A 14,174-nucleotide genomic window follows, 5' to 3' on the forward strand; every position below is an offset into this window, starting at 1 on the left:
GGCTGGATCGCCATGGGGAGCAGGGAAACAGAGAATGGACTAAGTCAAAACCCAGAAGTGGAAGACCGCTGGCAACAACAACGACCCAAGACGAAGCTCTCGTTGAAGAAATACGGAACCATCCTTTGCGTCATCGGTCTGTATTGAGAGACAAAGCTGTTGAACTAGGATGTTCACACGAGACAGTAAGACAACGGCTTACTGCGGCTGGACTCCATCACGCACGACCAGCTATGACAACTGTTTTGACAGATTACCACAAGGAAAGGCGTTTAGAATGGGCTAAGAAGAACATGAGTCTTCCACAAGCCTATTGGGATCTCGTCATCTGGTCTGATGAGGTTTTCCTCTCTGATCAGGAAAGGAAAATGATATTATTCAGGTCACGCGGGACACGATATCTTCCACAATACGTCATTCGCACCGAACATTCAGGACGAGTTTCAGCTCACTTTGGGGCTATATGACAGCTGAAGGTCCGAGCGAGATCGTTCCTGTTCCTGAACGAATGACTAGTGCGACTTATATCCAAGTACTGAAGAATACACAGCTTTAGTCTCTACACGAAAAGTTTCCAAAACAAGAGGAATTCGTGTTTATGCAAGACAACAGTGGTGTTCATACTTCGAGGCAAACTCAAGCATGGTTGGAAGATCATCCTAATCAGAGCTAATATGTATAGAATGGCCTCCTCGATCGCCAGACCTTAACCTCATAGAACATCTTTGGGCGTTAATGGTTCAAGAATGAGAATAACGTCGACAAGACCGTAACAAAGAAATTCTTGAGGCATATGTACTAGAACTCTGGAATCATTTCCAACAACATCCAACTATATTCTCAAATCTTGTAGCTAGTATACCTAATCGTTTGGGTGACGTTATAGAAGCAGAAGATGACTACACACAATACTAAAATTCTTTCATTTCCAAATATTTGCCTTTTATTGATCTTTTCTTATTTTGTTCAATGGTAAAGAACTTATACATTTCATTTTTTTCTCAATTAACCTAAAAGACAATTGAAGCTGGATTAAATGTCTTATGTTTTCTTCATCAAATTCAACTTTGATTTTAGTTTCATCCCAATTAATGTCCAAGATACCTATGGAGTTAAAGTTAAATATTTTATTTCGTTTTTAGAAAAATTAGTTTTAATTTTATTTTTTTCCTAATTAATGCCCAAAAGACATTTGGGGCTAGAATTATGTATTTTATTTCTTCTTTACAAAATAACGTTTTATCACCACTACTGGTGCTGTGTTAGAGAAGCGAGCGGATTTCTTTTCAACTTTTACATTTACATTATATTTCTCTTCCTACCAAAAATTTTAGTTCTTACACTTTAAGGAAAAAGTTGTTTCATGAAATCAGTTTTACCAAAAGCACAGAAGTTATCGTAAAATGTAATCTTGAAGTTGGCTTAATGTCCCCCAAATCTCATGCGTAACAGCACAAACAATAGGCCGAACTACAGCCTGAAAGAAAACACCTACTATTTCATGAAAATTGAGAACTTTGGAGAAAAATATTGTTAACAGTTTCACGAAATTGAATTATTTCCCCTTTTTCTTCAACATCAACTCCAAACAATAACTTCATGCCTGTAATTTCAAACAAAACACATTATGTTTCACAAAACTCTACAGGGCATAATCGTTGGACGTAAAACTGAAAGAGTTAATTTCATTTCTCTCTTGATCGCAATTGACTTCGTTTAATAGAGATGATCGAGAAGCCCCAAAGAATATATACGCCATATTGAATCGAAATTTGCTCAATATGGTAAAGGTTATTTTTAAAAATATTTTATTATAATATTTAAATAACGAAGTTTCGAAGTTCAGAGGAATTTGGTTCGTTTTACGCGATTATCCATTGCCAATTTCACCCACAACCAATTCGAATGATGCGGATGGCCTAAAATAAAAATAGGCTATGTTTTGTCTAATCAAATGATCTTCACGTTTTTCGCGTATAACACAAAATGTTTTGTATGCATATATGCAAAGAGTGAGTGTTTTAGCTTTTACCCCTTCTTCTTGATAGAGTTAAATCCCAAACAATAGGATTATTAGTTGAAACCATAAGCCAAATTTCATTAAAATGAAACCAAAACAATAAAAGATAGTTGTGAAACAGGCAAATGGCCGCACATACTCACAAATGTCAATTGAGTCGAATTCTAGCGCTAGTTTCAAGTTTAACTAATTGTATTGTGCATTGTAGAAGTGAGCCAAGTTTTTTTTTTTTTTTTTTTTCATCGCCTTGTCTTTGATCAATTTCACTATGTTTCATAGAAATGGGATTTGTTTAAAGATGTCTTCGCGGAACATATTTCAAATCAGGGACGGATAATTAACTTCCTCGGTATTGGCTGATTTCAGCTCCAAGCAGTAGAATTGTGGGGAAGACTTATAGAACATATACTTCATACTGTATTAGCATCTAATCACTTTTACGAATCTCGGTTCAGCTCGGTGGTGACTGAGTCGTGAGCTGCGCCGCTCGAGCCATTAACAACACTACTGGCTGACATCTCAGGCTGGTTAGCTACACCCACCGGCTTCCACTGGGCAACTGCGGCCCCTACCTTTGTAACAGTTTGTAGTAATATTCACTATCTTCACCCTCGTAATCAGCTATCCAGTTGCGGTGATAAATTATACATTATATGTATTTTATTTATTTATTTACTAAAATATTTACGATAGAGCCAAAAGATCATTATTTTTGTAAAATATTATTTTCATGAAGCATAGTGAATATTCTACTTGGGCTTAGAACTATCACTTGCCACACTTTTAATTTACAACTAATAGTTTATGTTCATTATTTCTATCCATTTTCTACAAATTACTTGCAGAGACCATTCGGAGTAAATGGTTTACTTAGGTAACGTCTCATTAAAGTTTAGTAATATGTAATAACCATTTCAAATATTTATAAGTTTCCCCTTCCGGTTACGACAATGATTAAAAATAATGTTTCCTCTTTTTATAAAATTCTTGATAATTGTAATACTTGATTTAAAGGACGTAAAGGCCAATCTACACCATAAAAGATCTTGTACAAGATCTTGTAGCTGTCATAAAAAAAATCTTGAAACCCTACCATATTTCCCCGTGTAAACATAGTCTTGATAGGGTCATAAAACATTTTTTCCATCTTGCAAGAAGTTCAACAGTGTCCAACTTTTTGGGCCGTCTTGCTTGCTACCTGCTATCGCCCTCCCGCTGACATAAAAGAAAATCCAGTTGCGCCGCTTCCGAAACAACAGTTTCTTTTGGGCTGGAGGGGGAAGAGCCAAAATACACATTTTTACGACTGCCAGGGAAAACAAGTGTCTCTTCTTTTGTTAACAGCTCGGTTCCATGAATGTAGGCATCGAAATAATTTAGCTTCCTCACAGATATCAAAATAGCATACTGAATTCTGGATGGTACTTCAAGCTAAATTCTGTAATCATAGCAGCTTTAATCGAAGTTATTATCTTTCACAATTAATAATAATAATAATAATAATAATAATAATAATAATAATAATAATAATAATAATAATAATAATAATAATAATAATAATGTTTTCTCCGGTAAATTGATTGTCACCAAATAATATTATATATATATATATATATGATGGATTTAATGGAAATTTGAGCCGATGTACATAGTTTTCAGGGTTGTACTTGAGCAGAAATCCTTAGGTTTTGCAATTATTCTAATTATGCCTATATTTTGATTGTAGATAGAAGCTGCGGTGGCTCAGTGGTAGAGCGTTCACCTCTGTTGCTTGGGGTATCTGGTTCGATCCCAGCTCGCGCCGTGTGGACTTTGTGGTGGACAAACACCATGCTCCTGGGTTTTCTCGGGGTTCTCCCGTTTCCTCCCTTTTTTCATTCCACCATTTCATTCATATCTCATCACCGTCTCCTTTAGCCTAACCGGCATAACCGTGGGACGTAAAACTTAAAGATTTCATTTCATTTTTTCGCAATAATTCTGTAAGAAGAATAACTCTTTCTTTTAGTTTTATCATAAATTTTAGATGTTATTCTACTTGTTCTTCTTGGAAAAATAACTAGATACTATTCTCTTATTAGCAGCGTTATTCACATCTATATCAGTAAAAATTAGTGTGATTAAAGAAAAAGAAAAAAAAAGAAAGAAAGCTAACTGCATAGAAATTGAAAATTGACTGACTCAGTTGCAAGTAAACCGTTTGACATTATAGCTGAAACAAAGATAAAACAAACTTACTTCGGTCTAGTATCAAGTCATTTCAATTGTATTGTTTTCCAGTAGTTCACCTCCAACATGCTAAAGCTCGCAGTCAGGGGCGGCTTTAGGATTTTAATTTTGGGTAGGTCCGCTCCTCGCGTATGGATACATATGCACATTCAATTGATTAATGACAATAGGAAATTACTTTTACAGTAATTGTTGATGCTGTTTATTAAATAATTATTTACCATTAATAGAAAAAGTGAAAATATATTTACTATTTATTATATCTTTTAGTGTTTATATATTTTCAGTTTTATATATATTTTTGGTAGCCCCGTGTTTACCCGCTAAAACCGCCACTGCTCGCAGTACGTAAAAGGTTCCACAGTTCACAGCCTCAAGACATGTTTGGCCATATATTAAGCAAACAATGCAAAGGATGCGTAACACGGCCCTGATCCCCCATTATCTGACCCTATGATTTGATTGAAACTACAAAAAAACATACAAGTATTTTGATATTGATATTGATATTTTGTATTGCTGCTATTTACATTGACAATATAAATATGAAAATCAAAGTATATATGATACTATTGCATATAGTATAGAATTATGTGTACACTGAGAAAAATCCGTTATTCGGACAGCGGTATGTTGTACAAATATATGGAATCCTTACGATTAGTACGGAAATCTGTACGGAGCATACGTTATCCATATACTACATAGTTACTGCCTTTTTCTCATTTAGACATTATATCATGTCGCTGCAGGGTGTCTGACATCTAACAAACTTCCGTATACTACACATGTATACGTATATTATATACGCCAGCTATATATTTCATACATCCATCTGTATGTGAGATTCTGACCGCCTATGGACAGTTGTTTTTTTGTCATGAGTGACGTCATTGAACAAAGAACAACTGTCGTTTTCTTGCGAGTCGGTTTATGCATATCGTATCATGGCATGGGAGGTCGTAACACCCCTCATTCTATATCTTCTACTTCGTGCTGTTAATACTTTACTACGCAACACGCTCTTATTAGTTTATTATAAGCTTCATATATTTACTAACTACCGAACGATACTTGTAGCTTCGGGCAATAAATTGGTGAATAATAATAATAATAATAATAATAATAATAATAATAATAATAATAATAATAATAATAATAATAATAATAATAATAATAATAATAATAATAATAATAAGATGATGAGTCATTTACTGAACGAGGTTTGTTTACAATTAAAAATAACAAAGGAAGGAAACAAAAGCCTGAGTAAGTACAACAGTTATTATAACATCAATTAAATATTCCTTTAATTACCGATTACTTTAGTATAACTCGCTTTAAGTAACTATATATTAGTAACATGTTAACGTGACTTATGGTTGATGATGAGATAGGTGATAATGGTTGAATAAAGTTGGATGCAACAGGAGAATCCCAAGCACACAGTGTTTGTCCACCAAAAGCTCACTTGACAGTGGCTGAAATTGACCTATGGACCAAACGCGTAAGAGTTGAGCGCTCTATTGGGTCCAAGTGCTTTTCGTGAAACACTGTGAAGGGAGGGAATCAATTTTGTGAAGATAGGCGAATAGCACAGAGAGTTGAGGCACCAAATGTGATGGAGGGGGAGTTACTATCAGTCAACTTCACTTAGTTTTACTATGCATGCAGATTCACTAGCTTATCTGACCTACTTTTAAGCGCGTAACGTTCCAGTTTTGGATGTTCGAAATCTGAAAATATCGTGTTGATAGGTTTTCGCCATAAATACTTTCAATATAGAAAAGTAATTCACGTGAAATATATTTACGACGTTAGAAGGTCCGTGGCATTATTTACATCTCATAGTTCATAAAAGGTATAAATAATACAATGTATATATATACTGTATGCTGTAGACTTATAACATGAATAAAGGTTTGCAATTTTATTAATAGAGGCCGCGATGGCTCAGTGGTAGAACATTTACCTCTGTTGCATGGGGTTCTTGGTTCGATCCCAACTCGCGCCACGTGAGCTTTCTGGAGGACAAATATCGTGTGCATGTTTTTTCTCGGGATTCTCTCGTTTCCTCACACTTTCTTCATTTCACCATTTCATTCATTTCTCTTCATCACTGCCTCTTTTAGCCTATCCAGCATAACCGTGGGATGTAAAACTTAGAGATTTCATTTCATTTCATTTTTGGAGTAGTGACTTCGACTTTATTCAGCGGAAAGTCAAAGTTTGGTTTGGAAAAAATCATCGAAATTAATTTTATTTCTTCGGAAAATTCGATTACGCCGTTTTAGTGTTTTAAGTTCTTCTAATGTCCTTTTAACACGCAACCAACTAGTTATGTTACTGCATGTAAAGTATTGCTTAAATTGGAGCTTTTGTACAGGGCAACCGTAGTTGCTTCCTCTAAAACTGTAGTTGCTTCCTCTATTATTAAATAATGAGTTACATAGCCCTATTTTAGATATCGTATTTGAGACAAGAGATTAAATTTCCAGTAATTCTTTCACAGAAATATTATCATATAGGAAATTTTGTCACGGTTATTTTTCACCTTTGTTGAACTAAATAGAGGCAAAGCATAAGCGTCTTTAAATATAGTCTTATGGAGCTATTGAGAAGTGAAACATGGATGGTGGACGGCATTTTTTCAATGGTTCCTTAAAAAAATCACGTATATGTTATTTGAGGTAAGACTTCCTTTACTAGGTGTAGGCCTACGCCTTAATGCACTGCAACACACAAAATTCATTTGAAGAACTGTTTCGTGTGGTGGTGCATCAGTGCAATGAATTTAGTGAATATCCAGACCCTGTAACTGTGGTTATGGATTTCAAGATAGGGGAAATGCGGCTGTAAAAGCAACTTTTGGAAATTCAAGTCGTATACACCGTTGGGTTTTTCATCTGACTCAGTCAATATGAAGGAAAGTCCAAGAGCTTGGACTCACAGAACGGTACAAGAGCAATGAAAATATTCGTCTATTTTGCGAGAAAACGAATGGATTGGCATTTCTTCTCATAGCAGATGTGCATCAATTAATACAAGAGAATTCAGAGGAAGAGAAGGAATTCAACTTCTGGACTATTTTGATAGTACTACGTGTCCGGCGCGTATTGCCGTGTTAAAGCTTGGTCTGGGAATATTCGCTTACGTAATGTGCCCCTTCTATATTCCCCAGACACTTGGAATGTTCACCAAGCCACCCTGAACAGCAACTAGGACAAATAATATTTGTGAATCGTGGAACTAGAAGTTTCATCATTTGGTAGGAATGTCCCACCCAACTATCTGGAAGTTTATTCATGGAATTCAACAAGTTGAAGAAACGGTTTCAACTGCGCTTCATCAAGATGCTGTGGGTCAACCACCAAAAGAGAAAATTGGAAGAGTGTTTCAGATTTTGCAGAAACGACTTCAGTCTTTGTGCATAACGTATAACACTGGAACTAAATGTTTGAAAAATTTTTGCTTGTTGTTTCTTATAATGATATGAATAATAGAAAGTGGACATGTAAAACACTTATTGCATTATAAATAGTTATATTTTGTTTGCTATTTTCTGTTCTGAACTTTTGATATTGGCAAAACCTACTATTTGTAAATAGTGATATGTAAATCCATTAGCGGCCCATTTTTCCTGTGCTTTTAACATTTGCTGAACCTGACATTATGGTTTTCATGGGTCTAGGAAAATTCGGTGTAGGAAAATTCGGTGTAAGGTAGATTCGGTGTAATACATATTGAATATTACCACTTACGATAATTTACGACACTTCATATTGTGAAAACGAAAACCATATAATGTAACGAATAAAATGTTATTACCTATTTCAAGAAAAGCAAATTTATTTATTTATTTATTTATTTATTTATTTTATTTTTATTTTTATTATTTTTTTTTTTTTTTTTTTTTTGCCTTGAGTCCAATACCTCTTGCATGTCTTTTGCGGGGTATTACTATAAACTACTTTTCATCACACAATGAAGCTGACACTTTTTGTCAGAAATAAAACAATTACAACTATAAGTTCAGAGAATAGTTATAGGAACAACTAAAAACACCTTTCCTATATAGTACATCATAGAACATATACAAGGTGATTCTTTTAAAACTCACGGATTTCATTTGGGTCTAGAATTTCTAACTGAAGTCCGATTTTCATACAGTTTGAGGCAAATGATCAAGGAACGTTGCTAGATTTATGGAACTATGCTTACTGGTTTAAATTAATTTGGGGTAATATCGGCCACGCCTCTAGAAAAGAAGCAAATATTCGCCACTGTACCGAATTGGAATTAGGTGAGGTGCGGTGTAGAGATTTGAGTTTCTTCGTTAGATGGCAACCTCGCGACGGTCAATAAGAAACAGGAAACTGGGCCGTTGTATTGAGAATTATGCTGTGCTACTGTACCAATATGATCAGAACACAGTTACAGTAATGCACTCTTTGGAGCAACGTGATTTTATCGTTAAAAAGACTTTGGAGACCGGGATCTGTTGTTGCTATGCAAACGGCAATTACACGCAACTTTGCCTCACGTTCTGCCCCAAACAGGAACATAATATGGTCGCTAGTGAATAAATTGCAGGAAACAGGATCACTTCTGAGTAAGGCAGGGAAGCATCGGACCCCGTTGGTGGATGTTGTGGAAGATGTCAGTTACCGACTCTTTAAGTCACCCAAGATCTCTCTGTCGTTTGTAGCGAGAAACCGGCTATTCAACATGTGATTTATGTGTGTTAACACTTAATTTTGGGGGGCGTGGTGGCTCAATGGTAGAACGTTCACCTTCGGTGCTTGAGGTCCTGGTTCGATCCCAGATCGCGCCGTGTGGACTTTGTGGTAGACAAACACCGTGCTCGTGGGTTTTCTCGGGGTTCTCCCGTTTCCTCCCACGTTCTTCATTCCACCATTTCAGTCAATTCTCATCATCACCGTCTCCTTTAGCCTAACCGGCATAAGCATGGGACGTAAAACTTAAAGATTTCATTTCATTTCATTAACAATTTGTATTCTCACTAACACTTAATTTGTATTCTTCAATTTCGCTTCAAATATCCAATATCTCATTCGAACTGCAACGTACAATGGCGAAAATTTGCTGTTTTTCTTGCGGTCTGCTTGATATTACTCCGGATGAATTTAAAACAGTAAACATAGTTCCATAAATCTCCCATCCTCCCTTGATGATTTGCAACAAACCGCTTGAAAACCGGACTTCAGTTAAAAATTCTAGAGCCTAATGAATCCGTGAGTTTTGAAAGAATCACTCTGCATATACGAGTACATATGTAAGATGCAAAAATATATTGATCAAAAAAGTCTTAGTGGAAAGGGCAATATAAAGCAGGATGGTTTTATCAAACAATAGTTGACTTCTCCTCCAATCAGACACTTTAGTTTGTTTGCCTTAAGTTAAGGTAAACAAGAACTGCAACCCTATTGACTCCTTATTGACTTCTCCTCCAATCAAGCGTAGATACTTTAGTTGAGGCATTTATTTTTAAACCTTTGAGTAACATAAATGAACTATGTCGTTTTTGAAGCATTTAGATTTAAATATTTATTTATAAAATAGAGATAAACTCGTCAGAACATTTTTTAAAAATCTACAATTTTCAACTTTACTCGTCCAGTAACCTACATTTTTTTTAAGTAGAAAATTCTTGGAGACATCCTGCAAAACAGCATAAAAACTTGAGTTTTAAATTAAATGTCGATTGGTAGCGATGGTCGCTTCGCTAAATCACACGAACGGACATCAAAAAACAAATTTCTCGTCATGTAAGGGCCATGAAATGTTAAAATCCGTCGAAATCTAGAATTCAAATTATTTCACGATCACAATTTTTTAAAATTTGGTATAGTAGACAGTAAAAGTACGTTCTACACAAAGTTTGAACTTAAAACTAATACGCTCATTTATCCTCAAAGTTAATTTTTTAATAAATCCTACGGTCTACTACAACGAATCTTTCTTTACACCGAACATTCCCCACACCGAGTTTTCCGTACACCGAATTTTCCTACACCGAGTTTTCTTACACCGAATTTTCCTACACCGAGTTTTCCTGCTCCCGGTTTTCATTGCTGTTTGTTCTTGCGTCGAGTATCCGGGACTTCGATTTTCCAGAGTCGAATACCAACTGAATTGTTTTCCAAGTTTGATTAACCCTGGAAGTCCAAGCTTTTTTTTTTTTTTTTTGGTCTCAAGTAGGTCCAACAAGGGAGGCTCCTCGAACCCACAGAATAAAAGTGAGATTTTTTATAGTTTGGTTGAAAAAGAAAAAAAAACTTTGTATGGTACTGGTACTGCATAGTGTATTTGGAAATAGAGTGTAAACCCAAGTCAAGTCAAGTCGTGAGTGGGAACCTTTCATCCTTCGTGGGGATGATATATCATTATCTTATTAGAGTATTCTAGATTTCATCAAAATAAAATAATTCTTATTATCGGACTTCCGAAGAGAAAATAAAAATGTAATAAATGTATGACCGTGTTTATTTCAACTTGAGTTCCCAGTCACGACCCCCTTTTTCAGTTTTTATTTTTAAAAGGAGAAAGAAGGAGAGAAAGGAAAAGAAGAAGAAGGAAAGGAAAATGGAAGAAGCTAAAAGAGGGAGAGTAAGAAGATGGAGGAAAGAGAAAATCTGTTATTGGTTAATTTAGGGGATATGGTAAAAGGAGTTGAAAAGTTGTCGAATTGAAATTGATTTCAATGATTATTCGGTAATGATTTGGTATTCGATGGTCGAGATAGCCACATGTCGACTCACACACACCGGACCTAGCACCAGGATGACCACATTTTCGGGGATCACCCCAGGCTAGCGCCGAAAATAAATGAGAAAGTTTATATTATCATTTCAAAACTGTTCGATGTTAATTCAACACTTGAGGTTTAAATTCTGAGATCGATTGTACTGTTAAACTGGTCGCAGGAAAAAAAAAATATTTAATTGGTCTCTGGAGATTCAATATTCCAAAATATTAATAAACAATGGTTAGTTCCGGCTTCTCTTGTTCTCTTCGCTCCTCTCATAGAGCCATTTCAGATAGAATCAGCGGTTTTCATTGATATTTATTAGTTGTAAACTGCAGCCACTGATTACCATTAATGAGCAAGTCTACATATAGGTAAACATAAAAATATTTCAATTCAAACTAAATCTAATGTCCAGCCACACACACACTCATACAGGACAGCGTATAGGATTTGTATATTTAAATTAAACTAACCTAACTACAATTTACAAAACAGTTTATTACATCTATTAAAAAAATATATTAGTTTAGCAGAATACAGATAAGTTAGAATTGCATAAGTTAAAAAAAAAATTTTGTCATCAATAGTCACATAGATACGACAGTATGGAATTACTACATTATATGTATAGATATTAACGAATTTAAATACATTGAAAGTAAAAGAAGAATGAATAAAAAAAAAACATAATGATACTTCAAGTATTGACTATAGGATGTCAACATACTTAAATTTTCGTGAAATAAATGAAAAAATAAAAAAAATCTTTCGTTGACCATTCTACAACGTTGTGTAATTAAAAAAAATGTTTTAGAGAAAATCTTCGATGAGTTTTGGTTCTTTTTAAGCCAAATTATTCAACTTTTGAGTCCTGTCTCATATTACTAACATCAATTTATTTAGCGAGACTCACTTGCACTAGTCAAAGTGTCCATTTTTTTTTTTTTTTTTTGTATTTTCCGTGGTCTCTACCTAAACATATATATATATATTCACGTCGAAGACATGTCATATTCGTTCTAGGGTACATCACTCGATGCACATCAAATAAACTTTCAGTCCATATTTTTATTTCAATTACATAAACATTAATTCCATTTAAATTTCTAGGACCGACTTCTCATCCACAACCTTAGGGAGAAATATCTTTCATTATAAGTTATTCTGATATAATAGGTCCTTGGACCACTCCTTGGTCCCCTATACTAATTGAGAAATATTACGCAATTTAGGTCAATTTCAGGAGCACAAAACACATCTTAATTTCCAATCCATGGAGATTTAATCACTGCACTGGTGAAATTAAATAGTTGCACTTTTGAAACGTACCGGGAAGATTTGGGACACACTGTTTCCGAATTTCGGGTTTGTAAATTCACAGAGGGAAAAAAAAATAATATTCGTCCAAGGTTTTTTTTTTTTTTTTTTTTTTTTTTTTTTAAATCTTGGTGTACTGATCACAGGCGAAAAATGCGGAATTGTTTTTCGCTGAAAATGCACTTTATTTTACGTCACATACTGGAGTTATCCAATGTCTTAAAACAACTATAGACTATTTCTATATTCTATGTATATTACTACAATACGGTATCATCCCTGTGATGAACGCATAAGATACCAGGATTACATTGTTGCCTGCTTCTTTATATTTATACCATCTTCCAAATTACGTTTATAATACTGATCTTTCTGTAACGTAAAACGTGCCCATGGAAGCTAATTAGTCGTCTATTAGGTTTCGTTTTATGTATATGAAGGATATATATTAATCATCCGATTTGCAGCCACCCGTAAAGCATTTCTGGATGTATGTTATTATTATTATTATTATTGAGTTGAGTTGATTTTGAGTTTAATGTACCTTTCAGCAGCGAGGCTATATGAGACGGGACCTACTGATTAACGAAAGGCGGAAATTTTGGCACCAGTAGTTTTGACACGGTAGTTTTGGCACCGGTAATTTTGGCACCAAGAAACGAAGCAAACGGAAATTTTGGCACCATTTATAATTGAAGTACAGAAAATGTGGGAAAATACTCTGAATGTAATAGATATTTAAATTTACATGTTATGAACTAGAATTGTTCCAACACGACGAACCAAACCAGTGACGAATGTACAATCAGCGACAAAATTTCTTTCTCTTCTGTAAAATTTATTTTGCTTGTAACTTTGGAATTGATGGATTGATTTGAGTAGTTTTCTTAAATTTGCCGAAAACTATATCTGCTTTAAGTTGCTGAATATTGAACTCAAATCTGTCCGTCCATTCTGACAGTACAGACACCGGTAAAGATACTATTGGCAGTTTCATTATATATTCAAAGCAAGTTAAAATTCCCCTCTAATGGGTTTGTATTTTACTTTCAAGTGCAAACAGTAAAAGCTAATTGGAACCATGGAAATTGAAGTACAGAGAAAGAAAATTAGAAAATACTCTGGATATAATAGATGTTAATGTACCAATTTATTTTGCAGAGGGGATTACACCGAGATTCTTTCAATCGAAACTTCCGGCTCCCTTCTCACGCATATCCCATAGCCTCATTAAAAGTTTAAGATTGAAATTGAAACAAATCCCTGAACGTGATTGGCTTGTCACACGTCAAGAATTTTTGCATGCTGTTTCATTTAATGTTGTGCACAACAAAAGTTAAAGATGTAAAGAAAAGGTGCAATGTTTTACAATTCGGATTATTGTGAACCATATATTATTGCAAAAATGCAAATCATGTGTTATTGAAATTCATTTATTGATTTGTTAATTTTTCTTGCGTAAGTGTGTATTTAAGTTTTCTTAGTTAAGAGTTCAATAATTTCCATTTTGACTTGCTTTGAATACCTAATGAAGCTACCAATATTACCTTTTACTGGTGTTTGTACATTCGTCGCTGGTTTCATTATTCGTGCTGATACAGTTCTAGTCATTAACATGTGAACGTAAATATCTATTATATCCAGAGTATTTTCTATTTTTTTCTCTGTACTTCAATTTCCATGGTGGTTCAAACCCTGCTCCCGCCATGTGGACTTTCTGGTGGACAAACACCGTGCTCCTTGGTGTTCTCGGGGTTCGAATGTTTCCTCCTACTTTCTTCATTCCATCATTTCATACATCTCTCATCATCACCCTCTCCTTTAGCCTAACCGGCA

Source organism: Thermobia domestica, chromosome 6, assembly GCF_964235325.1.
Source record: "Thermobia domestica chromosome 6, izTheDome1.hap1.1, whole genome shotgun sequence".
Taxonomy (NCBI): domain Eukaryota; kingdom Metazoa; phylum Arthropoda; class Insecta; order Zygentoma; family Lepismatidae; genus Thermobia; species Thermobia domestica.